The sequence below is a fragment of the Rhinatrema bivittatum genome, chromosome 3 (genome assembly GCF_901001135.1).
Source record: "Rhinatrema bivittatum chromosome 3, aRhiBiv1.1, whole genome shotgun sequence".
Lineage (NCBI taxonomy): Eukaryota > Metazoa > Chordata > Amphibia > Gymnophiona > Rhinatrematidae > Rhinatrema > Rhinatrema bivittatum.
Genome location: NC_042617.1, coordinates 387,178,920 through 387,206,294, shown reverse-complemented (window position 1 = coordinate 387,206,294; position 27,375 = coordinate 387,178,920). Strand labels below are relative to the sequence as shown.

The window sequence follows — 27,375 nt, the reverse complement described above, 5'->3', positions numbered from 1 at the left end:
CTTCTGCTTCCTAGATACAATGGCAGTTGAGCCCATAACTCTGGGGTTTCCATGTTTTGGTTCCTTCTCATCATGGGATGGTTTCTCCTCCTCTGCTTCTAGGGCTGCATGCCCGTTCTTCATTTCGAGAGAAATTCTAATCATGATGTAGAGTCTAGTAGCTGTAGTAATCTGAAACCAGCTGTCAGCAAGTGGCACATCTATAAATGGAAAATACAGCCTTGCAGCTACCCATAGCTCTAACACTGGTTACTCTTGCCCTCATCCTCCCAGGGTCCCCCACTGCTGCTTCTGGAACACTGTGTAACTGGATGCTACCCCTTTCTAGCAATGATTGCCCTTTACTTTTAAGGCTGAATTTGTCCTCAGTAGATCTGCAATGCCAGTAGTGTGGCCTGTAGGTTTCACTAGACCTTGCCCTTTGGTGTGGTGTCAGTTCAGTGAGATTTTAGCAAATTTAACCACTTCTCATTGGGAGGGGTTGTAAGATTGTATAAAAATCCTGCACCCAGGTGATGCAGGAGGAGGATAGGTGTGTTGGAAAATCAGCTTTAGCACAAAGTTGAGATTGTGAGGATCTCTCCTTATGGAAGACACTTGATGGGTCTGTCCCTCCAGAGATAGTACCTGAAGAAGAAATTCAGCCTTCCAAGATGGGAAGATCCCTGTGAGCCCAGAGGAAACAGAAAAGAAAAGTTCCTGAGAGAAAGTCAGAGTTTGAGGAGTCCCTTAAAGAAAAGGATTCCCCAGAAACTGCTTTTCCCCTCCATCTCATTCCTTCCCCTTCCCATCTCTTCACTTCACTCTCACCCCTCTCACTCACTCCCTTGCCTCTCACTTATGCTTATCTATCTTCTTTTCTCTCTCTCTCTCTCTCATGTAAGCCACTGCCCCTGTAGGGTGAAGACTGCTGTCATGGCCAAGGTTGATGTTAAGAGTGTTGTCATGTGACCAGGGCAGCAAGCTCTCAGATGTTGCCCACAGGGTGCAGTTTAAAGCCCTCCTCCCAACTAGGTCTCCCACAGGAATAGGAGTCCACAACCTACCCAACAATTTCTTCCAAGCTAGGAAGGGGAGGCAAGGATATGTAAACACAAGTATACTGGGAGGTGTCAGATGAAGTAAGCCTGCCTGAGAAAAGCCAAAGTGTTGATGACTGTGTAATGCCGGCACAGGAATAGGTGTTGGTCAACCCTTGGTGCTGAGGAGTAATCGGCACAGTCTGGTGGGCGAACCTGTTAGGCGCACCCCATCAGCTGGCAGATATGCCGTGTAGCGGGACACTGACAGACTGGAGCTTCGCATATACCAGCCGCCTTCTCCGCATGTTGAGCCTTTGGGTTCTGGCAGCTGGCAGGGCTTAGGTGGGTCCCTAGGGTGGTGGTGAGAACAAGAATCCAAAAGTTGGGCAGAGGTCAGGGCAGGCTTGCGGACAAGGAAGGTCAGAGTCCACAGCTGAAGTCATAAGCCAGAAAGTTAATCTGGGGAAGGTGAGATAAGACAAAACAGACAAGTGACATCATCAGGAGGCGCCGATCAGATTCTTCCTACCACTATGCGCATGCGTGCAGGGAGGCCAGGCATGACAGCTGGATCCAGCAGAGTTCCTGCTGCATGAGAGTGGGTGAGCGCCGCAAATCCTAACAGACTGTCAAAGTCATTCAGTCAGAATCTCTACAGAGAAACAAATTTGAGAGGAACAGAGGTGAGAAGATTCTGCCACCCAAAATGTACTGGGAGGGCTCAGGGAGGAAAGAACCCTTCACTAGAGCTTTTCCAATTAATAGGGAAATATGTACAAGGGCCTACCAAAAAAGCTGTCACTTTCTTGGTTGAGTGCCCATCATTAGCTCCCAGCCAGTGAATCAGCAAGTCGGGGGGGGGGGGGGGGGGGGGGGGGGTTCAGTTGATGGACTGTACAGCACTGGGGATTCTGGGTCTTTGGCAAAATGGTTGTACTAATAACTCTTAGCCAGAATCCGTAGGTCCTACCATGTGCTGGGGTGTTAAATATTTGGATTAGACATATGTAGTGGGGATTTCTATGTTTCCCTGCTCTCCTGAAGTGTTGCCAAACTGATAAGGAAAACTACTGTGTGTGTCCTCTGAAATGATGGATTTCTTGTCTTTGTTCACTACCTCTAATTGCTATTTTGTACAGACATTCTCTGTCTCACGTGTGTGACCACTTGCTCTTTACATTCCCTAAAACTAAATGGACACCCCAAAATAGCAGCAAAAATTAGCATAAGCAACATTAATGTCAATGTCATGTAAATAAAAGCAAATCATATAACTCTTGTCTCAGACAGCAAGCAAGATACTACTATAAAACCAATATAAAAGGGTTTGTGAAACTGATGTGCAGGTTATACTGTCTCTATAACTGAATCTGGACAAGTGCCAGGTGTTTTCCAGTCTTAGCACTAGCAAAACTACTTGCAAGCTGAGCTGCTAGTCAAGGTCAAAATTTAACTCCCTATCGTCTAGCTGGCTTTATGGGGTCTTATTATCTTCTAACTAAGGTCTTGTCTCCATCTTGTACTTGGTTATTTCTCTGTGTGTGACTTTGAAGTCTTCAGGCTTCAAGTAAGGAGGAAGGGAGGGCAAGTGGGTGCTGTAAAAGCGAGAAGTGTTCCAGGCTGCTTCTAGTGAAGGAGAAGAATTTACTAGACCAATATCAATTTTGTTTTTGCAAATTTCATAGTACTGAATTACTATTGCTCTCTAGTTTTGATATCATAAGACGTGGTTTTGAACACGGTTCTAGCTTCATTATGGTGCTGCTAGAATTCTCTGCAGCATTTGACACAATTGACCATAGCATATTGCTAAAACGCTTGAGCGCACTAGGACTAACAGGGAAGGTATTGGCCTGGTTCAACCCTTTTTTGTCAAACCGTGCTAAGTGCGCTTTACAAGTTAAAATTGAATCCTACACCTCATTCTGGCAGACAGTTACATCTGGAATGCCCCAAGGCTCTGTGCTGCCAGCGATATTATTTATCATCTGTATGATACTATTGTGCCAAATACTTGCAAATCTTGACCTTCATTATAGATTATATGTAGATGATGATATACAATTTTTCTTTGCTATTAAATCAACATGGACACAAACTGAACAAGTTCTTTCAGATTATCTCACTACTATTCAAAATTGGCTCTCTCAAAATAAACTATCATTGAACATCCAAAAACCTGAAATAATACACCTCACAAAATTCCCATTATGCAATGCCCCATCTGAACTTACTATTAATGGTCAAATTATTCAAATGATGAAATCTGTTTGAAATCTGGGTATACAAATTAAGCATGAATGTTCAAATTAAAAGTCTAACCCATTCTTCCTATCACAAACTGAAGCTGTTACAACACCCTCAAGCCATTTCTGGATCCCGTTGATTTCCGTACAGCTTTATAGACATTGCTATTCTCTAATGTAGATTACTGAAATTCTTTATTCATTGGCTTGCCTAAATATACTCTCCGCCCATTACAGATTATCCAAAACTCTGAAGCTCGCTTAATGACACAACAGTTCGTGAGCTCATTACCCCAATTTACAGCAACTCCACTGGTTACCAATAGCATTCTGAATGTACGCCACATTCTTACATTCTCTCATACATAATGTTCAATCACCATGGATAAACGCCGTCATGAAAATACATTCCCCGGCGAGATCCCTCCCATCAGTAAATCAGAATATTCTGGATATCCCCTGCCCTAAAATCGCGCGTCTGGACAAAACTAGGGAAAGAGCATTTTCAATAGCAGGTCCAATCTTTAGGAATTTGTTAACAAATGAACTGAGAAGCCTAAAAGATCCTAGGTTTTTAAAGAAAGCTTTAAAGACTTTTTTTTTTAATTTAAACTCGCTTTTAATGTCTAAATACAGGTGTATGATTGTTCGACTACTCGCTGCTATGCGAGTTTTATTTTATGTGAATGTTGCCATGTTTTAAAAAAAAATCTGTGAATGTGATATTATAACCCGCCCTGAATGTAAGAAGGGCGAGCTATAAATGTTTTAAATAAATAAAAAGGGGGGTAGTATAGGCTGTGAAGAGGGGGCTATGAAGGGAAGGGGGGGCTGCGTAATAGCCTGGCATCATGTCTTTATGCTTTAAGCATTACTGTGTGTCCATTATCTTTTCTGGCAGAAATATTACTTTCAAAGCAGGCTACGTGCTGACTTTGTACTACAATAATGGGGTATAACTTGTTCTTTCTTTCTCTCTTAATATCCTCATTCTCCATTCACTAACTTCTGATCATACTAGGGGGAAAGGGGGCGCTGTGAGGTGAGAGCTGTAACACAGTATGTTTCTCAGTGAACTTAGGCACAAAGCACAAAACTGCATGTTTTAACTATAACTCATTATAAACAAATCATAACTGTTCTTTCTCTCACAAGGGACTAAATTAACTCTGCGTGCTCTATCGAGATGACTTCCGTAAAAACTATTCCTTACTACCTGACACAATAGGACACTTATTTCTAATCTTTCTCATATAGGCAAAGATGAGTGGCCATCCTTCTTCATAAGCATCTTCCTTTCCTGCTGGACGCAAGCGGAGATATGTAATAAAAGCAAGTTTGCTTACTGTAAACGATGTTTCCGTAGATAGCAGGATGAATCAGCCATGGGATCTGTCAATCAGGCCCAGGAGGCGGAGCTTGTCAAAGCAGAGAACAGAGCTTTGCTCTCTGCGGCTGCGCGCGTGTTCCCGCGCAGGAAAGTAACGGCATCTCCTCAGTCTGTGATTAAGCCTTAGTGTAGTCAAAGACTTGGTGACTGTCAGGGAGGAGGGTGGGTCAGCATGGCTAATTCATCCTGCTATCTACGGAAACACCGTTTACGGTAAGCAAACTTGCTTTTTCCCGTCGATAGCAGGGTTGAATTAGCCATGCTGTCATGGGAGTCCCAAGCTCCCGATCACGTTGTGTATGATATATATGTTGTACGTAATCTTTGACAGTGTGGCAGTCACCGAGGACAGGAGGATAGAGATTGCAGTATTGCTTGCCCTATCTTTGCATCAGTGGCTGCTTGTTGATCAAGGCAGTAGTGAGATGTGAAGGTATGAAGCGATGACCATGTAGCTGCCTTGCAAATGTCTATGGGTTGCACATTCTTAAGGTGTGCCAAGGAGGCTGCTACTGCTCTGACTTGGTGAGCTTTAGGAGTAGACTGTAATTGTAAATTCTGTTTATCATAGCAGAATTTGATGCACTGTACTATCCAACTGGAGATGGTGCGTTTAGCCACTGGTAATCCAGGTGCCTTCGGGTCAAAGGTGACAAAGAGTTGAGAAACCCGGGAGTCCGAGTTTGTTCTTTCTTTGTAGTGTGTTAAAGCTCTTTTACAATCTAGTGTGTGCAGTAGTTTTTCCCCATCATTTGCATGAGGTTTAGGGGAAAAGGTGGGTAATTCCATGGTCTGATTGAGATGCAATTGGGAAACCACTTTTGGTAGGAAGGATGGGTGAGTTCGGAGAACTACCTTTTGGTGATGAAATTGCAAATATGGAGGATAATGGACCAAGGCCTGCAACTCACTAACTCTTCGTGCTGATGTTACTGCACCCAGGAATACCACTTTCCATGTGAGGTATTTTATGTGTGCCGAGTCCATGGGTTCAAATGGGGACAGCATGAGCTGTTCCAAAACTATGTTGAGGTTCCATGGAACTGGAGGTTTAGATACCGGAGGACGAATGTGAGTTAACCCCTTCATGAAGCGAGACAGTAATGGGTGATTGGATATAGGAATATTGTTAATTGGTCTATGATAGGCGCCTATGGCGCTGAGGTGAACTCTGATGGATGATGTTGCTAGACCAACTACATATAGTATATGAAGATAATCAATGAGCAGCTCCGGTGAGCAGTCCAATGGTGGTACACCTTTGAAAGTGCACCAAGTCGAGTAACGTTTCTATTTATAGCTATAATTTTTCCTGGTTGAGAGTTTCCTGGATTCTAACAAAATGAATTGTGCTGAAGTGGAAACTCCCTGTTCTGTTAGAAGGAGCCTCTCAATCTCCACACTGTCAAGTGTAGAGATGAGTGTAGCGGGTGTAGAAGTGTCCCTTGATCTTGGCAGAGAAGATCTTGGTGATTCGGTAATCGAATTGGATCCATGATGGATAGCCGGAGAAGGAAACTGTACCATGGTTGCCTCGGCCAGGCTGGGACTATGAGTATCAGTTGAGCTTTGTCCGCTATGCACTTTTGAATTGTTCTTGTTATGAGTGGTATGGGAGGAAAGGCGTACAGGAGGCCTGTCGTCCATGGAATGAGGAAGGCATCTTGAGCGATCCTGCATTGGCTTGGTCTTATGGAGCAGAATTTGGGAACTTGAGCATTGATCTCCATTGCAAAGAGATCCATCGAAGGTGTCCCCCACTGCATGAATATGTTTTGGGCTATTTCTGTATTGAGTGCCCATTCGTGAGAATGAAAGATGCGGCTTAGCCTGTCCGCTCTTGGTTTTGCAACTCCTGGTAGATAAGTTGCTTGGAGATGTATGGAATTCCGGTGAGCGTGTTCGAAAATTATCAGGGTCTCCTTGCAAAGGGACCATGAACCGGACCCTCCTTGTTTGTTGATGTAAAACATCGCCACTTGATTGTCCATGTAGATCATTACCCTGCAGCCTTTCAGATGGTCCTGGAACACTTGTAATGCATTCCGAATCGCTCTGAGTTCCAATAAATTTATTTGCAAGTTTTGTTCCGAGATTGTCCATAACCCTTGTGTTTCGTAAATCTCGAGGTGTGCACCCCAACTTTTACGAGACGCATCTGTGCTTAAGACTGCGTTGAGAGGAGGGGGACTGAACAATGCTCCTTTGGACAGGGTGGAGTCTAGGAGCCACCATGTTATATCCTTTTTCATTTCGGCGGTCAGCGATACCTTCTGTGTCAATGGTTGTGAATGTTGTTTCCATTGGCGTTTTAGTCCCCATTGCAGGCGTCGTGTGTAGCCTGGTGTTGGGAACCGTGAAAATCGCCGCCGCCATGTGGCCCAGGACTACCACACCTGTCTCGCTGACGGTCTCTGAGTATGGTTCAAGGTATGTAGAAGGTGACGGAAGTGCGTTATTCTGTCGCCTTGTGGGTGTGTTCTGTTGCAAGTTGTGTCCAGGCATGCTCCTATGAACTGTAACTTCTGTGTTGGTTGTAGGTGTGATTTCTGAAAATTGATCACTAATCCTAATTCCTGTAAGCAGTGTATCACCCGATGGAGGTGATCTAGTAAGATGTTTATTGTAAAGCACTGTTGTAAAGTTTATTGTAAAGTTTATTGTTTATTGTAAATGTTTATTGTAAAGCACTGTTGCACATGTTCGTTCTAATTGGCACAGCTGCAATGTTTCTGTTAATTGTGAACCGATGTGAGGTTACTAAACAAATGTCGGTATATAAAAACTGCAAATAAATAAATAAAATAAATGTTGGGAGTTGGGCCGATTATGAGCCAATCATCCAGATATGGAAAGATGGTTATACCTTGTTGTCTGAGATGAGCCACCACCACTATCATGCATTTGGTGAAGACCCTGGGTGCAGCCGATAGTCCAAAGGGGAGAACTTTGTACTGGTAGTGTTGATGCCTGTAGCGAAAGCATAGGTAACGCCTCGAAGATGGCTGGATTAAAATGTGTGTGTAAGCATCCTTCAGGTCTATGGAACACATCCAATCGTTGGTTTGAATCAGAGGAAGGATTGATTTCAACGATACCATTTTGAATTTCTCCTTGGTGATAAATTTGTTCAATTCCCTTAGGTCTAGTATGGGACGAAGGCCACCCGACTTCTTGGGTATGAGGAAGTATGGGGAATAAAATGCTACTGATTTGGAGCCTGGGTGAATTTGTCGAATTGCTTGTTGTTTGCGAAGCAAAGCAATTTCCTCCCCCAGTTGTGGTTGGAGGTTGTGAATCTTGAGTGTGGAAAGATGAGGCAATATGGGTTTTGTGACAAATTGGAGTTGGTAACCATGACGTGCTATATCCAAAACCCATTGATCGGATGTTATTCTCTCCCAGGCTTCCAGGCAAGAACGAATCCTGCCGGGTGGAGCTTGATGTTGTGGTGGTGGCTGAGTAACTAAAAAGATGAAGTCGCTTTTGCTGCAGTAGCTGGCTGTTGCGCCTGCTGTCTCTGGTTACATGGTTTACCTCTACGTTGGTTTGAGGTATTCTGTTGTTGAGCAGGACGCTGGTAGGAAGGGTATGCTTGTGTACGAAAAGACTGATAAGATCTGTAGGGTCTCCTGGAATATGATTGCCTATTAGTAGATCCCATATAACGATGTGTGGTCGAATAATTAGGATGTGATGTTAATGATTGTACTGCTAGAGCTTCTTCCTTCACAGTTTACCTACTGTGACCTGGACTCTTTCTCCGAACAGGTTATCTCCTGTACATGGGAGGTTAGTTTCTCGTGCAAATCTTCACGTATCGAACTTGAATGTAACCATGCTAGTCTGCGGGCTGCAATGGCTGTTGCCGATGCCCTGGAGGACGTTTCATATGCTTCATAGATCGACCTCAAAAGGTGTCGAGAACACTCTTCCATGTCATGAAGAGGCGGAGGTATCCGATCCACCATAGAGGAAAGCATACCCTTCATAGCTTGCATGCACTCACATAGGTATTGTACCATGTAGAATTGATGGTGCATAATTCGGTCATTCAACATTGAGTTATGGTACATTTTCCTGCCAAACTCATCTAAATATTTGTTGTCGTTCCCTGGTGGGTATGAGGAATGTGACTTTGTTTTCTTAAATCTTTGCATCGCCGATTCCACCACAATCGAAGCATGAGATAATTGTGGTAGAGAGTACGGTGATGTCTTCCTCATACGAAATTTTATGTCTGTTTTCCTGGAAATGGCTGCGATTGCATAAGGTGTTTCCCAGGATTTCTGTAAGACTGAATGCAGGAGTTCTTGTGGTGGAAGAAATGTTGGTTCCTCTGGAGTATCAAAAATCTTTAGGAGACCAAGGGTTTCTGCCCTAGGGTCTGCTTCTTTTTGGACCTCTAGATGCAGTATTGTACCCAATTTTTCTAGGAATTTTGGGTATGTAAGGTCTTCTGGAGGGGAGTACGGTTCCTGAGGTTGTTCCTGCGGATCCGACGGGAATCCCGTAGATGATGATGGGAATGTTTGCAGTGAAGGAGAATCAAAAGATGTATCCTGTTTATAATTTGGCGAGGCTGGTCGGGTTATTATGGGAGATGTCGGCGGCTTCACCGACAGTTCTCTATTAATCTGCATCTTGTGTTCCGGAGAACTGTCAGCAGCAATATTAGTCATTTTGAACGATGACTGAAGAGTTTCATAAAAACCTGCTAAGGACTGAGACAATTGATAAAATGCCTCTTTTGTATGAGGGGGTATTCTCGTGAGACACCTACTTTAGGGTGTATTGGAGTATTCTGAGGTGAAGTATTAGGTCCTTTACGGTCCTTTTGTATTGTATTGCATGTTATGTTCCTCGAATCCTCTGAATCTGTAGAAGCGTTAGAGGAAACTATCTGTATTACCTCTCTATGTGAGAAGGTATTGGAAGGTGGTATATCAGATGATTTAGAAGTCGAAGGGCTTATTTCCCATGTAGCACTCCTCTTTGCCGACCTTCTATGGTAGGAGTGTCGTGAGTGCTTATGATAATAGTGAGAAGACGAGTCTGTATGACTTCTACGTGAAGACGGTGATCTTTTCCTACGTTTTATTGTAAATTTTTTGGAATCAGCTCTTGAAGAAAGAGAAGTACCTGAACAAGGTGAAGTTATTGGTGGAGAAGCTGAAGAAGACCCTTGTGAAGGGCTACGTCATTGTTTCAACTCATTCTGTAATACATGAGATGAGTGGTCATGTCTCTTATGCGCGGATTTAGATTTATGCGCGGATGTAGACTTGCGCACATATCCTTCTGTTTCCGTGCATGCAAGGGTTATCGGCGCCGATGTCTTCAGCGCCGTGCGCATAGACACAATTGGTGTCGAGCGCGCAGGTGATTTTGGCGCCGTACGTGCAGATATCGACAGCACCTTTCACGCAGCATATCCCTTGGTTGTGCATTCAGACTTCTTCAGCGCCTTGCGTGCTGATGTCTTTGGTGTCCTGCGCGCAGCATTCATCTGCACCATGCGCACAGGGTTCTTCGGCGTCATATGCACAAGTGTCTTCGGCACCATGCGCATAGAAATGTTGTGTGCCAATCCCTCTTTCGGCGCTGAAATATTATGCGCCGATACTTTTTTATGCGCATAAGGCACCTTAGATGCAGAAGGTGTAGGCACCGAGGTTTTTGGCGCCAATATGTCCTGCTGCGGTGCTTCTGGCTCTGTGAATTTTTGACAATCCATTGGCCTTTGTCGTTTTGACATAAGAACATAAGAAAATGCCATACTGGGTCAGAGCAAGGGTCCATCAAGCCCAGCATCCTGTTTCCAACAGTGGCCAATCCAGGCCATAAGAACCTGGCAAGTACCCAAAAACTAAGTCTATTCCATGTAACCATTGCTAATGGCAGTGGCTATTCTCTAAGTGAACTTAATAGCAGGTAATGGACTTCTCCTCCAAGAACTTATCCAATCCTTTTTTAAACACAGCTATACTAACTGCACTAACCACATCCTCTGGCAACAAATTCCAGAGTTTAATTGTGCGTTGAGTAAAAAAGAACTTTCTCAGATTAGTTTTAAATGTGCCCCATGCTAACTTCATGGAGTGCCCCCTAGTCTTTCTACTATCCGAAAGAGTAAATAACCGATTCACATCTACCCGTTCTAGACCTCTCATGATTTTAAACACCTCTATCATATCCCCCCTCAGTCGTCTCTTCTCCAAGCTGAAAAGTCCTAACCTCTTTAGTCTTTCCTCATAGGGGAGTTGTTCCATTCCCCTTATCATTTTGGTAGCCCTTCTCTGTACCTTCTCCATTGCAATTATATCTTTTTTGAGATGTGGCGACCAGAATTGTACACAGTATTCAAGGTGCGGTCTCACCATGGAGCGATACAGAGGCATTATGACATTTTCCGTTTTATTTACCATTCCCTTTCTAATAATTCCCAACATTCTGTTTGCTTTTTTGACTGCCGCAGCACACTGTACCGACGATTTCAATGTGTTATCCACTATGACACCTAGATCTCTTTCTTGGGTTGTAGCACCTAATATGGAACCTGTTATGCTCTGTATACTGTGGACCCTTAACCCGGAGAAAGAGAGACACCCACCTGAGGAACCAGGTGCCTCACGACCCCGGAAGGTGGAAGTTCCGGTACTGCAACCCCTCAGTACCCTCCGCTGGCCTTGACAGGCTGGGTACAGGCCGGAGAAGTCAGAGGAAAGTCCAAGTTCCAGGCAGGGGTATAGAGCAGTACTCCAAGGAAGCAGCGCAACGTCCAATCCGGGATTCCAGTAGGCAAGGTAAGTAAAATCCAATCCGAAGTCAAAAGGCAGTCCAAGGTTCAGGCAGGCGGCAGGCAAGGCAGAATCAAAGGCAGTCCAAGGGTCAGGCAGGCGGCAGGCAAGGCAGAATCAAAAACAGTCCAAGGGTCAGGCAGGCGGCAGGCAAGGCAGAATCAAAAACAGTCCAAGGGTCAGGCAGGCGGCAGGCAAGTCAGAATCAAAACCAGGCAGGAGTCAGCAGGAATCAGGACAGTAAACGCACAGGACCTGTTGTGAAGGCGTCTGGGTCTTCACGGAGGGAGTTTAAATCTCCCTCCCAATTGACTTCATCTCTGGGGCCGACCTCGTTTCCGCAGCCCGGCCCCTTTAAGGGGCGGGGCCAGCCGCGGCTCTTCCGATGCTATCCTTTGACAGCAGGACGCCATCACGCCGCGGCCCGTGCTCTGCCGACCCCTGGTAGAGGAGTCCCGACTGGTCCGCTGGGAACAGGTAGGGAGGCCCGATCGCATGCAATCGCGATCGGGCCTCACAACAGAACCCAACATTGTGTAATTATAGCATGGGTTATTTTTCCCTATATGCATCACCTTGCACTTATCCACATTAAATTTCATCTGCCATTTGGATGCCCAATTTTCCAGTCTCACAAGGTCTTCCTGCAATTTATCACAATCTGCTTGTGATTTAACTACTCTGAACAATTTTGTGTCATCTGCAGATTTGATTATCTCACTCGTCGTATTTCTTTCCGGATCATTTATAAATATATTGAAAAGTAAGGGTCCCAATACAGATCCCTGAGGCACTCCACTGTCCACTCCCTTCCACTGAGAAAATTGCCCATTTAATCCTACTTCTCCTTACCTCTCCTTAACTCCAAGAGTGGAGGATTGAGGATCCCACGAAGATGCTCTCTTTTTCGAGGGAGCCGATGAAATCGGCGGGCCAGGCGACGAATGAGCCTCCGATGGTCCCGTTGAGGCAAAATGTTCCTGAAGCTTGTAGTCCCTTTGCTTCAGTGCTCTGGGTGACACCCTTGAGCAAAATTCACAATCTTCCCAATTGTGATCTGGTCCTAGGCATCGGTAACCGGTTACGGCCGTCCGTGACCGACATTACCTTGCCGCAATGACAGGGTTTAAACCTCGATTTTGACATTTTTATTATGTTAACTCTGAGGAGAAGAACAGCTCCACGTGCGATCCCGCTCGCGGAAAAAACAGACTGAGGAGAGTCCATTACTTTCCTGCGTGGGAACACACAGGCAGCCGCAGAGAGCAAGGCTCTGTTCTCTGCTTTGACAAGCTCCACCTCCCGGGCCTGATTGACAGATCCCATTACAGCATGGCTAATTCAGCCCTGCTATCGACGGGAAATAGCTGATACCCTCTATAGGCACAATGTTGTTGTTTGTAATTTATATGTGCCAAATAGATACTCTCATGACTTCTTTATGAGCATTTGTGTAAACTGCTGCAATTTCAAAAATATTAATCTATTACATGGTGATTTATTTATTTAATTTATTTATTGGTTTTATTTATATATATATTTATTTTTTCATCAAAAACTCTCTAGAAACCTACGCTTCAATAACTCAAGTTACTTAAACATCCCTACCATAAAAGATGCACATATGACAACAACAAGAGAAAGAGCCTTCTCCATCGCATCCCCCAAATTCTGGAACACACTACCTGAAGACTTGAGAACTCAGCACAACATAAAAACGTTCAAAAAAGACCTAAAAACTTTTTTCTTCTGCAAATTCTTCATTGACCCACTATCAACTGACCATACCAACCATCAAATGAACTCTCAACTCTAATCTCCAACCAAACTCGCTTCCCTCCTCTTCCAACCCAAGAATAGTTATTTGACCTGACTTGTTTATTTCTATATATGCTCATTCTGTTATAATGTTTCAATACTGTTAAGAAAATAATATTCACTTTGTAAACAGTTATGATGGCTCTACCGAATAACGGTATATGAAACTCATCAAATAAATAAAATAAATAAATATACTGACATTCAATGATATCACATCGGTTAACAGTAAAACAGTAAACTACGCAGAGGATGCGTTTGACATAAAACAGGCTTAAGTGAACTACAAGCTTAAGTGAACTACACTTAAGTTGCATTGTGAACTATATACATTGCACTATAATATTATCTACATTGCAGATAGTATATACATTGCACTACAAGAACTAAAAAGAATGCCTCAAATATGTACAATATATACATTGCAGTTACTATATACATTGTTCTGCTGGGACTAATAAGAATGCTTCAATTATAAAGACTGGGAGATGACTGGGTAAGGTAAAGTGTAGGCAATTGCGGGTGGTATTAGGTATAAGATGGTCATTGGATGTAAGTTGGGTAGTGATTTCAATGTAGTATAGACCACAAATACATAAAAATGATCAGAATGGGTGATCTTCAGATGGGGATTCATTTTGTATGTAAGTAATTCGATGTGATTGACATTTAGTGTTTGTTACACCCGGGTGGAGGCAGATTTCACTTTTTACTGTAATCCACATAAGTGCTGTTCCAGATTAGACTATCTGATAATATCTGAAGTGCTGTTTCCAATAGCTCAAAAGGTTCCATTAGATAATTATGTCTGTTTCTGACCATGCACCTGTTAGCATGGGTTTGGAATTTGTGGGCCCTTCAAATAGTTCCTATGGGTGGAGAATGAGCCCTGGTTTAATCCATGAGGCAACATTTGGGAAATATTTGCAGGAGCAGTGGATAGATTATATGGCACATAATAAACAACCCCAAATCTCGTCTACCTTATTGTGGGAAGCAGGCAAATTGGTCATGTCAGGGACAATTATTGCATGTGTTAGCAAAGAGAAGAAAATAATTTTGAAATTGTAAAGTTGACAAAGGTGGTACAAAAGGTGAAAGAAGACCATTATAAACGATTGTTTAGATACCTTAGATAAAGCACGGACGGCTCTGAATCAATTGCTATATCAAAGAGCAGCAAAATTCCTAAAATACTATAAGTATTGTTGCACGCCCCATCCGCGTCCGGCCTGCTCACCTTTCTAGCTCCTCTGCAGGTCCCGGGTTGGCCTCCCCAGCAGCAGCCGCAAGCTCCTCCAGGCCTCGGCATCCCATGGCGGCGGTCGCTGGGCCTTCCACTGCGCACTAGTCCTCACGCCGGAATTCTCGCGCCTCCCGTGGGATTGGCCACGCCCCTACGCACATGCGGACTGCCCGGCCTCTTGTAGGGCCAGGGGCGGGTCTGCATTGTATGATGTGCTAGATTGTCTCTGCATTCCAGTCTCGTTCCAGTCTCATTCCAGCTTCGTTCCAGGATCCTTCTGTTCCAGCCTTGTTCCTGCATCTTTCTGTTCCTGTGTTCGTCTGTCCGTCCCCCAGGTAGTACTCTCGGATTGTCTCTCTGGTACTGACCTCAGCTTGTTCCTGACTACTCGGCCTGCTGCCTGCCTTCTGGCCTCGGCTTGCCTGTGACTTTGTCTGACCTCCGGAGCCTGACCTCTGCCTGTATGACCACTCCTCGGACTGACCTTCGGATTTGACCTTGGCCTGATTGACTACGTCCTGATTCTGGCTCTGTCCCTTGCCTTGACATCGCCTACACTGTTCTGGCCTTCCTTGCTCCATCTGACCTCCAGCCTCGAACCCGACCGCGCTCATCTGCTGTCCGTGGGCACGCCAGTCTACCATCTCTTCAGGAGACCCTGCGAGGCCCATCTAAGTCCAAGCGGCCTGGGTCCCTATGGGCTGCATCCAGGGGGACCGCGGGCTTCCAGTGGTGAAGCTCATCCTAGCCTCTGTCTCCTCCAGTGCTCCGCCCCCGGAGGCAGATGCTTCCTGATCCCTATCAGGAGGCCATTCCCTCCTGCTCCAGGACAAGGGTCCACCCCCGAGCGCAACGGTATAAGCTCTATAAATACAGGATTAAAATGGGTAAATGCTGGCTAACAATGAAAAAGTGAAAGGTTTCTATTTTTACATTACTGGTATTAAAGATAAGTCGAGAAAAATTACTATTTCTGCTGAGGATATAACTCAGGGATTTGTCAAATACTTTTAGGAGCTATATGAGCATAAAGAGGAAGATCAGATTATAAAGCAAGAGATTTTTAAAGACTTGGATTGGCTCCAGGCGACAGAAAGTCAAAGGGATGAGTTGAATCAACCTATAAGCGATTTAGAAGTTTTCGGTTTTGAAAATGGTTTAAGTGATATGGTTAGATGGGCTGAGCTCTGAATTTTATAAATTTTTGAAATTTCAGCTCTTAATACCCTTATCAAATTTATGAATTATCATCTTAGTCTAAGGCTCATTGTCTGCTGAAATGAACCAGTCTCTTATTATAATATTAGCCAAGAAGAATAAGGATCCCTTGGAGACTGGCTCCTATTGGCCAATAATTTTATATCCATATTGATGAAGGTTATTAGCTTCAGTATTGGCAGCCTGTATGAATTTACTTGTGCTATGTATATTTGAGTCTGACAAAACAGGTTTTGTTAAAGGGCAGCATGTGGTTAGGAATGTGCACAAATTAATTGCAGCACTTATGTCTCCAAAAGATAGCTCTAACTTCTCAGCCTACAAATGTAAAAAGCGTTTGACTCTCTGATATGGAGCTATATATTCTGGGCTTTACAGAATTATGGTTTTCAAGGTAAAATTTTAAATTGAATACATTTTCTCTACGCTAATCAGAGGGTGAGAATACTCATTAATGACCCAGTCTCTAGGCCCCTTGATTTGAGGAGTGGCATGCAAGATTGACCTTTGTCTACAATAGTATTCATTTTAGCTGTGTTACCTTAGGCTATTAAGCTACATACTATTCAAGCATTTTAAGGTATGAAAGTAGGCATGCAAACTTTAAAAATTGCTTTGTCATGGATGATATATTCTTTTTTATGGGTAAGGCACAGCATGAGATCTTTATAGTTAAAACTACCTTTTATAGTTTGATATTTGCAAGACTGAAGATTAATTTTGACAAGTCTGAAGTGTTCCCATTTGATGAAACCCTACAATTGAACTGGCCAGGGTCTCTTCCCATTTAGTGGGCTGCAGTGCACTAAAATATCTATTTGGGTTCCAAGGGATCATCATAAATTATATAGTTTGAATATTCAAGATGTTATTTCACAGACTGAAACACAGCTGATGGTGTGCAAGAATCTGCCATTGTTTCTCATGGAGAGAAGTGCCCTTTTGAAAATGGTGATATTTGCCTATACTTTTATTGAAACTCCAAATGCTTTCATGCCGGCACACTAGATCTGATTTAACATGGCTTAAATCTAACTTTATAGGTTTTATCTAGGGGGAGGAGGGCAGGTAAGAAGGCAAGAATCAACTTTGAAAAACATATGAGAAATAAGGAGCTGGGTGGGCTAAATTTACCTAACTTTAAAATTTGCAATGCATTGTCAGCTGCATTTAATTTGGGAATGGTACCCTGGGGACTATGCCTAATGGGTACCTGAAATGGTTACAAGCATGCTTTGGCCATGGTTGCTGATATACCTAATACACCCGAGCGATGCAAAAATGCTAAAAGTAGTAAAGGACAATGTTCTACTGAGGGTAGCAGTGATGGCATGGAGATGGTATTTATCATGGTAGGATATGGGTAAATGTGATTCTACGCTATTACCATTGCTTGGAAAGAAAAACTTTTCACTGAATATGGTCTAGTAAGGGATTAAATATGTAGAACACTTCTATGCAGATACACAAAATATTATGAAGATCTTCGTGCAGCTACAAGATGGAAATGATCTTCCTGACTCTCACTTTTTTGCTTATCTACAGCCGAGACACTATCTGACATCATTAAAATGATCTGATGAGAGGGTAAAACTAGAGGGAAAAACTGGTGACATGTATGCTATAGGTGACAGAAAGAACTCCACTTCTCAATGGTATTCATTTTGCATGGCAAAGCCTTCTCATAACGTAATATATTGGGAGATTAAAATATAATCTTAATGATTTTATACATGCTGCAATTCCATTACAATACTGCTAAACCCAATATAAAAAATATGTTGCTTTAAATGTTTATTTAGACTATTTCATGCTGCTACTTAAGAGATGCTGCTAAATATTAACAGAAGCTGTTTTGCTAAGCATAGTATAGAAAATTAAGAAGAATTGTTTTTAAATTAGATCATTTGTGCTTTTGATATTTGACCGACAGGCCTTAGCTGTGCAAGCAGATTATTAAAAAAACCACAAGTTTGGTATCCGCCCGAAACTAGGACTATGGAAACTAGCAAAAGATAGTGGAGAAAGGAACATAAGAGTATGACAACTCCCCTTGATGTGCACAAAACGCACCATGTTGTTTAGGTCATCAAAGAAGCCTGCGAAATAAACAGGCATCTACAAAGCAGAAGTCAAGAGACATAGGACCAGGATCAGAACTAAACTTTGAACCTCTGCACAGCACTTGTAAAAGCTGTTAGTAGCTAAATTACTTGTTCTTGCTGAATATTAAGAAATAAAGAGCAGAACTCTGAGAGCAGCCCAGTTTGTTAAACCCCCGCCCCCTTAGGCAGTAAGAACAAGTGAAATCACTAAGTTAAGAAGATTTCCTGTTTTCTTGCTGAACACAGAAAAATTAAAAGGGCAAATACTCCCCACCCACACACCCCCTACACAAGCTTTTTAGCCAATAGCAAACTAGGAAGAGCCTGCCACAGGTGGCAAAACAGAAGAAAGAAAGGAAAATGATGTAGAAATGCTAACCGCAGAAAGCAGATAACAGGGGTATATAACTGGGGGCTTGATCAATGTAATTTTGTGCCAGCTTCTGTATGACACCCGTTCTTGCAAGTTCGTACAATAAATAATTATTGTTTCACCAAACTTTTGTGTTCACTATATAATTTTCCAAGAAGGTGCAGTACCGTTTCTAACACTGACTGCCTCACCGAAAGAAAGGGAAAGGCTACAGCACTGCTGCTCGGAAGTCAGAAGTACAGACATCATAGTGCAGAACGATCCAGCTCTGACAGGCTCAATCAATTGAGCGCCAAGCTGTTTCTCATTACAGAAGGCAAGAGCAAAGTCCAGTCAAGTTGGCGTTTAGAGGGAGAAAGCATCAAAGCAATAGAAGGGCAGAAGAGAGCATAAGGAGAAGGATCGGCAGAGCAGTCAGCTCCCCAACAGAAGGATGAGAGGGGGCTGCAATCCAGCACATGGAGAAACACCCCCTCCTGGCAGCCCAGGAAGCTCTTTGGAAGATGGACAGACCAAGTGTTTGAGAACCACATAATCTTAGATGCCCAGGAGAAAACCATGGTGACTGTTGCTACAAGCAAGAGCACTGGCAAGGGAAGAAGGAGCAAGAAGCCAGCTTCTAGCAAGGAATGTCCCTTTTCCAGCATCTTTGCTTCCAGCAAGCATAAGAGCTCAGCATCCAGTAAGCATACCAGTGCCAGGCAAAGCCAAGACTAGGCCCCCATTTAAGAATACAGGCAGCCTTCTGAACAGCAAGATGATGACCTGGAGCAGCTAATTCTGCAGCTGAGGCAAGACGCAGTGCTACATGGTACCTAGTGGGTCCACAAGCAGATGAAAGCCACAAAAGAATGGTGTGGGGAACCACCTGTGAAAAGGGGGAGGGCACAGAAGGACACTGCGAACTGGGAGTTACCATCCCAGTGCGCCACACTGGTCCAGAGTGATACCAATGAGCAATCGCCTCTGGGTGAGTTCCTTAATGAGTCCTCTAAGAATGAGGATGTTGTTGCAGATGAGGTGGAGGGTTAAGAGGATTTAAGAAGGGGTGATGTGCGTGGAGCAGAAAATGGGGAGAACTGGAAAAGAGTGCATAGAAAGGGTGAGGCAAAGATGATTGATGGGAATGAAAGCATTATTTAAGCTTCTAGGGGCACTAGAGCTATAGGGCACCAGGCTGGCCAATAAGAGAGTATTGTTTTGCTTGGACAATGCTGTGGTAGTGACAGCTAACAATATGCAGACAGCTAAATGCCCATTCTTAGCAAGGATGAATCTGCTAATGAAGGCTAAGCACAATATCACTGGGTTTGCACAACGATGCTGCTGATGCTTTGTCTTGGTTCATGTGCTCAGTTTTCAGGTCACCGGCGCCGACAGCAGACAAGCAAGGTACGAAGATGCCAACCAGCCTATGGGCCATTAGGGACCTGATGTTGAGAGGCTAATATCGAAGGCCCTAGCTCCCAGCATCTGGAAGGCTTATCAAAGAGGATGGCAGCTGTTTTCATTCTTCTGTACAAAAGGTAGTATGGATTACAGCAGATTTGTCAGCAGGGAGTGCCTAGTCAAATTCTTAATGCGGGCGCGCAGTTCAGGGATTACAATTGGCACTGTAGGAACAGTGCTGGCTGGGATCGCTTTCTTTTTCAATTTGCTAGGGCAGCTGCCCCCTGCGGGCTGTTTCCTGGTGCAGAAGATCTTGCAAGTATGGGGGAGGGAAGGCATTCACCTTAAACACCCGAATTATCATAGACCAATAGTCCCCCATATGAAACAATTTTATTTCAAACAGCATTTTCTCTAGCATTTTTTGTGGCCTTGCGACTAAGTACCTTCCTCCAGCTGACCAGGGGTGAAAGGCAGTCTACGGGAGGGTAATGTTTTCTTACAAGAACAGGGCCTAAAAGTTAGGATTAGAAGGTCTAAGACCGACCAAGATGCTAAAGGAGTGTGTGTCAGTCTGCAGGGAGTGGCTGAAATAGTCACCTGCCCCACAACAAATGTGAGGTCTTTCATGCAGATTAGAATAGCAGAAGGGGAGTCATTTTTAAGTCATCATGATGGCTCCCTTCGCTCTAGATTCCAATTCACATCCATTTTTTTAAAATGCTTGTCAAATGCAGGCTTCGACCAAGTGACTTATGGCACCCACTCCTTCTGTTTTGGCACAGCAACTTTCACAGCACAGGAGGGCACTTCATCCGATAGGCTAAAAAGGATTGGTAGGTGGAAATTAGGTGGATTCAGGAGCTATGCAAAGTCGCACAACGAAGCGATAGATTTACTTGACCTGCAGTTCCCTAACCTAAGCGTAGGTATGTATGTGTGTACATCTCTGGATATGCGCACATATATATGGAAAGAGGGGGTGGGGTCAGCTATTAATCGAATTGTGTCTGTTTCCTTGCAGGTTAATTGAAGCAGGTTTGGATATGCAGCCCTTCATTTGTTTTCTGGACAGGGAAGAGAGCATTAGAGTGGCCGCAAGGGGAGCATTTAGGATTTGCACAGACAGGAATTGGCATTCAATAGATGGGAGACTGTGGCCTGAAATGGGACCAGTTGCTCCCGCTCTTGATGCAGGTGGCTCACATGAAACCACCACCAATCACTATACTGATACACCTAGGTGGCAATGACCTGGTAGGCCTAAAAGGGGTTGAGTTGATTTTGAGGAGCTTTGTAATTTTATCTGAATCCCAATGGGATTCCTATAGGATCTTGTTCAGATTGCAACTTTATTTTCTAGGTCACAGATAATATGGTCTGATGATATCCTGAGGAGGATGTGGGGCTCTTTAATGGAGATAAAATATATCGAAAAAAAGGAGAAAAAGGATTAACTGGGAAATCTCCAAATGTGTTTCCCTCTATTTCCCTCCTCGGTGGTGTGGCCCTGATACATGTGTTGATTGTGGATTGCCCGGAACTGTACAGGCTGGATGGCATACATCTCTCCGATATTGGTGTGGACATTCTATTGTGCACCTTCCAGGACACAGTGCAGGCTGCTCTACATGCCACGGATTAAGCTGCAGTATCTGAGGTGAAATAGGACATATCCCTTGGAGGAAGATGACTTATATCACAGGCTCAGCAAGACAGTAGCAGGATGGACAGATGTAGAGGACTTAATACTGCTCTAAGGCCTCCCTGAAATAGGCCAGAAAGGAAGAAGGTATCATTTGAGATGATTCAATCAGATACACAGCTGGGTCAGTCAGGCAGTCTGTGAGAACAGTAAACACAAGTAGAAAAGCAGCCAGGTCAATCAGGCAGGTCGAGGGCAGCCAGGCTGGCTGCGAGTGACGATTTAGGTTGACCGATTAACTGACTGAATATATTGTAAACCAGACCTTAGCTAATCAGATAGGATGTATAGGATGCAATTGTACCTTTGGTTTATAATTAAAGTTGCGGTCAGAATTCTTCCACATGGAGACTGCCTACTAAATGTTATTGTGCTGTTCTTCTTTATGTGCTGGGAGGTTAGAAGATAAGGGTGCTGCACTGGGCCAGAACCTACAATGCCCACATTATGTTCTCCTGTGAGTTTTCCTGCTCATTCTTTTGTAAGTAGTATTTTATTTTTCTCTGTCAGTTTTGGGAAATGTGCCTCTCTGATATCATTTTGCACAATACAGGAGGAAATGCATGTTTTTTTCATCAGTATTGCATTGCAGGTAGTCTCTGGCTTTTTGAATTTTCCATTTCAGCTTTTGTCTACATATTTCTGTTTCTAATTTGTGGTCACTTATGTTTTTTTATTAGGCAAAGGTCTATCTATGTTTTACCCACAAACAGCAACAGAGAGACCCACTGCACTCAGGTATCACACCAACAAACAAAAGAGATGCAGATCAAAGTTAAGTCCTTGCACTTCAATATTTCATGTAATCCTTTATTATGTATGGCAACTCCACTGTGATATAGCAAAGGTAGCACTTTAAAACTAATTTGTAGAAATTTAGAAGTGATCTAAAAGCAGCCAAGTTTAAGAAATTTCAACAGGGCGAATCGGTTTTTTAAAGGGTTTTGTGTACTCATGGATGTCTTCCACAGAAAAAAGTAATGTTTGCTCAGTCTTCATCAGATGATTCCTCCGGCGACGAAGTGGTCCCTGTTCTGAATCGAAACAACCCCGTTTCTGCTTCTGGTCAGCAATCTACCTCTGTTTCTTTGCCACATCAGCCTTAGCCCCCTTTTTTAGATCAGGCTCAGACATTAAAACCACCTCGAAACCCCTTTTCTTGGGGTCGGTTTCAACCCAAGCAGGCCGCTCGAGTGACTTGATCTATGCATCAACCACAGTCTTACAACAATCCATGGCAATGAACTTTAATCACTCTAGTCTGATGTTCAACCTGTCATCACAAATTATTTTGCAGATGGAACTTGGAGTGCTAGAGAAGGGCCTCTTGTTTGTGCCCACAATCTCTTTTGACCCTTTTGAGTTTCAAATCCACCTTTACCGGTTTCTCCAGATGTTGAGACTAAAATGTTTTTTCGCAGAAACTCCATCTACTAGCGATGACTCCATTTTGTGTATATATATATATATATATATATAGAAAGTCAAGGTGGCTTCCACCAGGATCTATAGATCCAATCTTACTTACCTTTGAAAAACTAATACAGTCTGATATTAAGGCTCTATCTGCCACACCGTCCAGTTTTTATCACAATATCTCTAAAGATGAAAAATTGGCTATTAAATCTTTAGTGAATGATCATGAACTTGTGATCAAGCCTGCTTATAAGGGTGGCAGCATTGTCATCATGGGTAGATCGATGTATGTCAAGGAGGTAACGTATCAATTACAAGATTCTAATTTCTATCTCTCTTTGTCTCGTGATCCCACTTTGTAGCTACAGAGAACCATTAAAATTTTGATTGAGCGAGCTTGTGACCTGTGACAAATCACTACTCAGGAGGCTAAATTTATGTTGGTTGAATTTCCCAGAACCCCTTCTTTTTACATACTTCCTAAGATCCATAAAGTATTACAAAATCCACCTGGCCGTCCAATAATGTCTGGAATAGGCTCTTTATTGGAACCTTTATCTCAATTTGTTGACAATTTCTTATAGCCTTTTTTTCTAGGAACTGATCCTTCGGGCGGGACTCTGGGCATCTTATCACCACTTTACGGGACTTACCCCTTCCATCACAGCCATTCTTTTTAGTTTCCCTGGACATTATTTCCCTATATACTAATGTTCCCCAACACTAGGCTCTTGTTTTGGTGGAACATATTCTTCACCTTCACACTGACACCTTTCGGATCCCCACATCATTCTTAATCAAGCTCAGCTTGCTCTTACTAAGAATTTTTTTCAGTTCAATTCCACTTTTTACCAACAAGTTAAAGGTACTGCCATGGGCACAACTATGGCGCCCAGTTTGGCTTGTTTGTATGTGAGTAAGTTTGAGGATGATTTTGTCTATCCCGCCCCTTGGGTTTCTTTCATCTATCCATGGCTTAGATACATCGATAATGTATTTATCATCTGGACAGGCACTGATATCCAATTTTTTCTTTTTATAAATTGGTTAAACACTTGTAACAGGAACCTTCAGTTTCATTTCTGTATACATCCTTCAAAGATCTTGTTTCTGGACGTCACTATTTCCTATGATTGATGTGGTTTTTCTACCTCCATCTTTCGGAAGGCTACAGATCATAATACTCTTCTAGTCTTTGATAGTCACCATGCTTATAATTTAAGGAGTAATATTCTAGAGGGCCAGTTCTTAAGGCTTAGACGCCTCTGCTCTTCAAAAACTGATTTTGTTCTCCAAGCTAAGCAGATGATGCTCCGGTTTAAAGAAAGAGGGTACCCACAAAGTGTTCTGAAAAGAGTTTTTAAACATGCTCTTTATGTCAATCAAGAACTCCTTTCTTTTTACCACAATCTCACCCCTCAGATGACTGTGTGAACTGTATCTTACCATTTTCCACCCGCGCTCATGACCTCACTACGATTATACGCCGTCACTAGCATGTTCTTTCCCTGCATAAGATTTTTGACTGCTCCCTGCGATGTACGTTCCACCGTGGTAAAAACCTTAGAGATCATTTGGTTCATTCTGAGTTACACCCATCTACTCCTGTTTCTTCAGCACTCATCGGTCACTATCCTTGTGGACATTGTTCAATTTGCTCTCTTTCTCTATCCCTATCGGTTTTTTAACACCCAGTTTCCCAGAAACAGTTCCATTTTAATTTTTCCACTACTTGCCAAACTGCTGGAGTAAAGTATGTTATTCTGTGCCCATGTCATAAACTGTACATTGGGAAAACCGCAGGTCCAGTTAAAACTTGAATTATTGAACATCAGTCCAGTATTAGTAATCAGTGGGACAATGCTCCTCTGGTCCTCCACTGGAGTTAGTTTTCTCATTCTCTGGAAGATCTTAGGTTTTTTGTGATTGACATTTTACCTCCACCCTCTAGAGCAGTGCTTCTCAACCATTTTTCTTTTGGGACACACCTGGCAGATAATGCTTACAGGTGTGACACACTGAACACTTGACTATCACGGGACTAAATGTAAACATATACTCCGCATCCACAAGAACCCCCCCCCCCCCCCCCTTCCCCAAACAATGGATGCAGAGCAGAACTAGGATATTTCAAATACAACCTGCTATATAAAAAATATATTCTGGTTCTATCTCAGTAACAAACACAAACTCCCTTACTACCAGGGGCATTGTAAAATACAAAACCTGAAAAAAAAAACCCCACTCAGCACATGTATAATAAATCTTCCATACCATTGCAACACTAATTCCAAGAACTCAAACAGCAATAGCCCTTCCTATGAAAAGGTAGCAAGGCAGCAGTGCAGCATCAATGCATGTCCTATTGAGAATGAGAAAACACAACAAAGACTGATACAAATCCCTACCTACTGGTAAAATACCTCACCTCAGTCACACATACAGATCCAACATTCAACAAAATACAGAATAAAAGACCACAAGTTATAAATGTGGAGACAAAAACTGGAATGGAAACCTCAAAAAGCCACTCTGCATGCAGTGCAAAACTGGAGAGCTAGAAACAGAAATACATATCCTCGTACACTAAGCAAAGTACAAAGATAGAAGAAATGCACATTCCCCAAACTGACATATTATGGCCCTTGCATCCCATTACTCCCCTTCCATGCCTCCATTCTTCACTTTTCCCAATTATTCCCTTTTAATCATCCACTCACACTCATATCCCTGCCCAGCATTTCTGACCCCTCACATCCTCTTTCCTGTGCTCCTTCTCTCCCCTGCTTGACTCTCCCTAGCCCTTCATCTCATCTCCCCTGCCTGCCCAGCTATCCTAATGCCGTTTCCTACCCCTTGCTGCTAAGCAGCCCCCACACTCCCTCTCTGTTCCTCTTTCATATTCCCAGCATCCCCAACCTCTTTTCCCCTATCCTTTACAGGGTGAAGAGATCAGCAGCAACTCTCCCAGTCTTAGCTTGCATCCTATCAGGCCTAGAACAGTAGAAGATGGTAATGGCTCACTCATCTGGTTGAAGAAGGAAACAGTCTCCCACGGGGTGAGAAAGAAGAGAAGGAAGTGAGAGCAGCATCCCATCAGACCTAAATGTAAGAGAAGTCAACCAACTCCCACCCAGGCTGATAAGGAGGCAGCCATCTTCTGGCCCTGCGACACACCTTCCAGGAACTCGTGATATACCAGTGTGTACCGACACGCCTGTTGAGAACTACTGCTCTAGAGTAGGGAATGTGTCCGAAATGCTTATACGAAAGGAACAAAAGTGGATATATGTTTTGAACAGTTTGTCCCCCCCACAGCCTGAATAATGAAATTGAGTGGGGTTACTTTACTTATAGCCTTCTTGTGATGTCGGCATTGCACTCACAATACTTGCTTTCATTGGTCTGAGCCTTTTGATGTGCTACCACTTGATTGGCTCTTTGATTTTCGCGCCTTTTGACAGCATCTTTAAATTTCGGTGTCTGTCTGTACTCTTTGCTCTCCCTATATACTCTCAACGATGACGTCTGAGGTATGTCTGTTTTGCGCTGTAATATGTTATACCCCTTATTGGTCCTTGGTTCTGAAGCTATTTTGTTTATGTTTTAATTTGAAAAGTGCTGTACCTCCGTCCCTCCAGATGCAGCCTTTTGGCGAAACATGGGGGTCTATGTCAGGGGACCAGTTTCAAAGTGCTACTTTTGTTATAACACAGTGGAGTTGCCGTACATAATAAAGGATTACATGAAATATTGATATGCAAGGACTTAACTTTCATCTGTATCTCTTTTGTTTGTTGCTTATCTATGTTTTACACATGCAACCAAGGCAGGTAATCTGTTAGTATGTTTCTGAATAGGATCAATAGTAATCCAGTTTGTTCTGGTTTTCCCAGTGCGCAGTTGCCAATAAGAGGGTGAATTGTGTGCTAGGAACATGGTTCTCAAGCTTTCATGAATACTGTACCCTTTTGAAGAGTTTTATATGTCATGTGTACCCCACAGTCACAAAATTTATGGATACTGCCTACAAATTCATACTGTATCTGAATGTAACTCGCTTTGAGCTACCAATTAAAAGGGTTGAACTAAATACACAATAAATAAATGTCACATTTTTTAAATACAACTGAAATGTTTCCATAATTATATACCTGTTTCAGAACTGGTAAGTGCTAAAAGTCATCGAGTGGAAAATATTAAAAACATGACGCTACAGCAGGCTATTTAGAAATCTGTTGTCAGGTGCATTGCTAAGTATTATTTATGAACAAGAATGTAACAGCCCTGGCTCAAAGCTATATGCCTGCCTAGTAGCCACCCATGTTAACCTTGGGCTCTGCTAAAATGTCAAATCTGGCAACGCCATTGTTTTGAACAAAGATGGAAGGGATTTTTTTCTCTTCTCTGGGTGACTTACCCAATATCTTGAAGAAATGAAATTTAAAAAGATTTTTTTTTACGCAAAAAAAAAGAAACTAAAGTAACTCGATGAAAATAAAACTTGAAAAATTGCGGTGACAGCAACTAGAGAGCAAAATTTCTTCAGAAAACTGAGGCAGACAAAAAGACTGACTAGGCTTATGCAGTGGCCGCAGCAGTGCAGGAATACTCACGCATGTTCAGAAACACCTTTTGGTTCTTCTG

General features: G+C 43.1%; 1 long non-coding RNA gene across 1 annotated transcript; it reads left to right on the top strand.

Annotated features, from left to right (window-relative positions):
- Nucleotides 1–18,546: 18,546 nt before the first annotated feature.
- LOC115087902 lies at nucleotides 18,547–24,787 on the top strand. Its single transcript, XR_003855651.1, has 3 exons — nucleotides 18,547–19,188; nucleotides 19,575–19,744; nucleotides 20,971–24,787. It is a non-coding gene; the product is annotated as an uncharacterized LOC115087902 (long non-coding RNA).
- The last annotated feature ends 2,588 nt before the right edge of the window (nucleotides 24,788–27,375 follow it).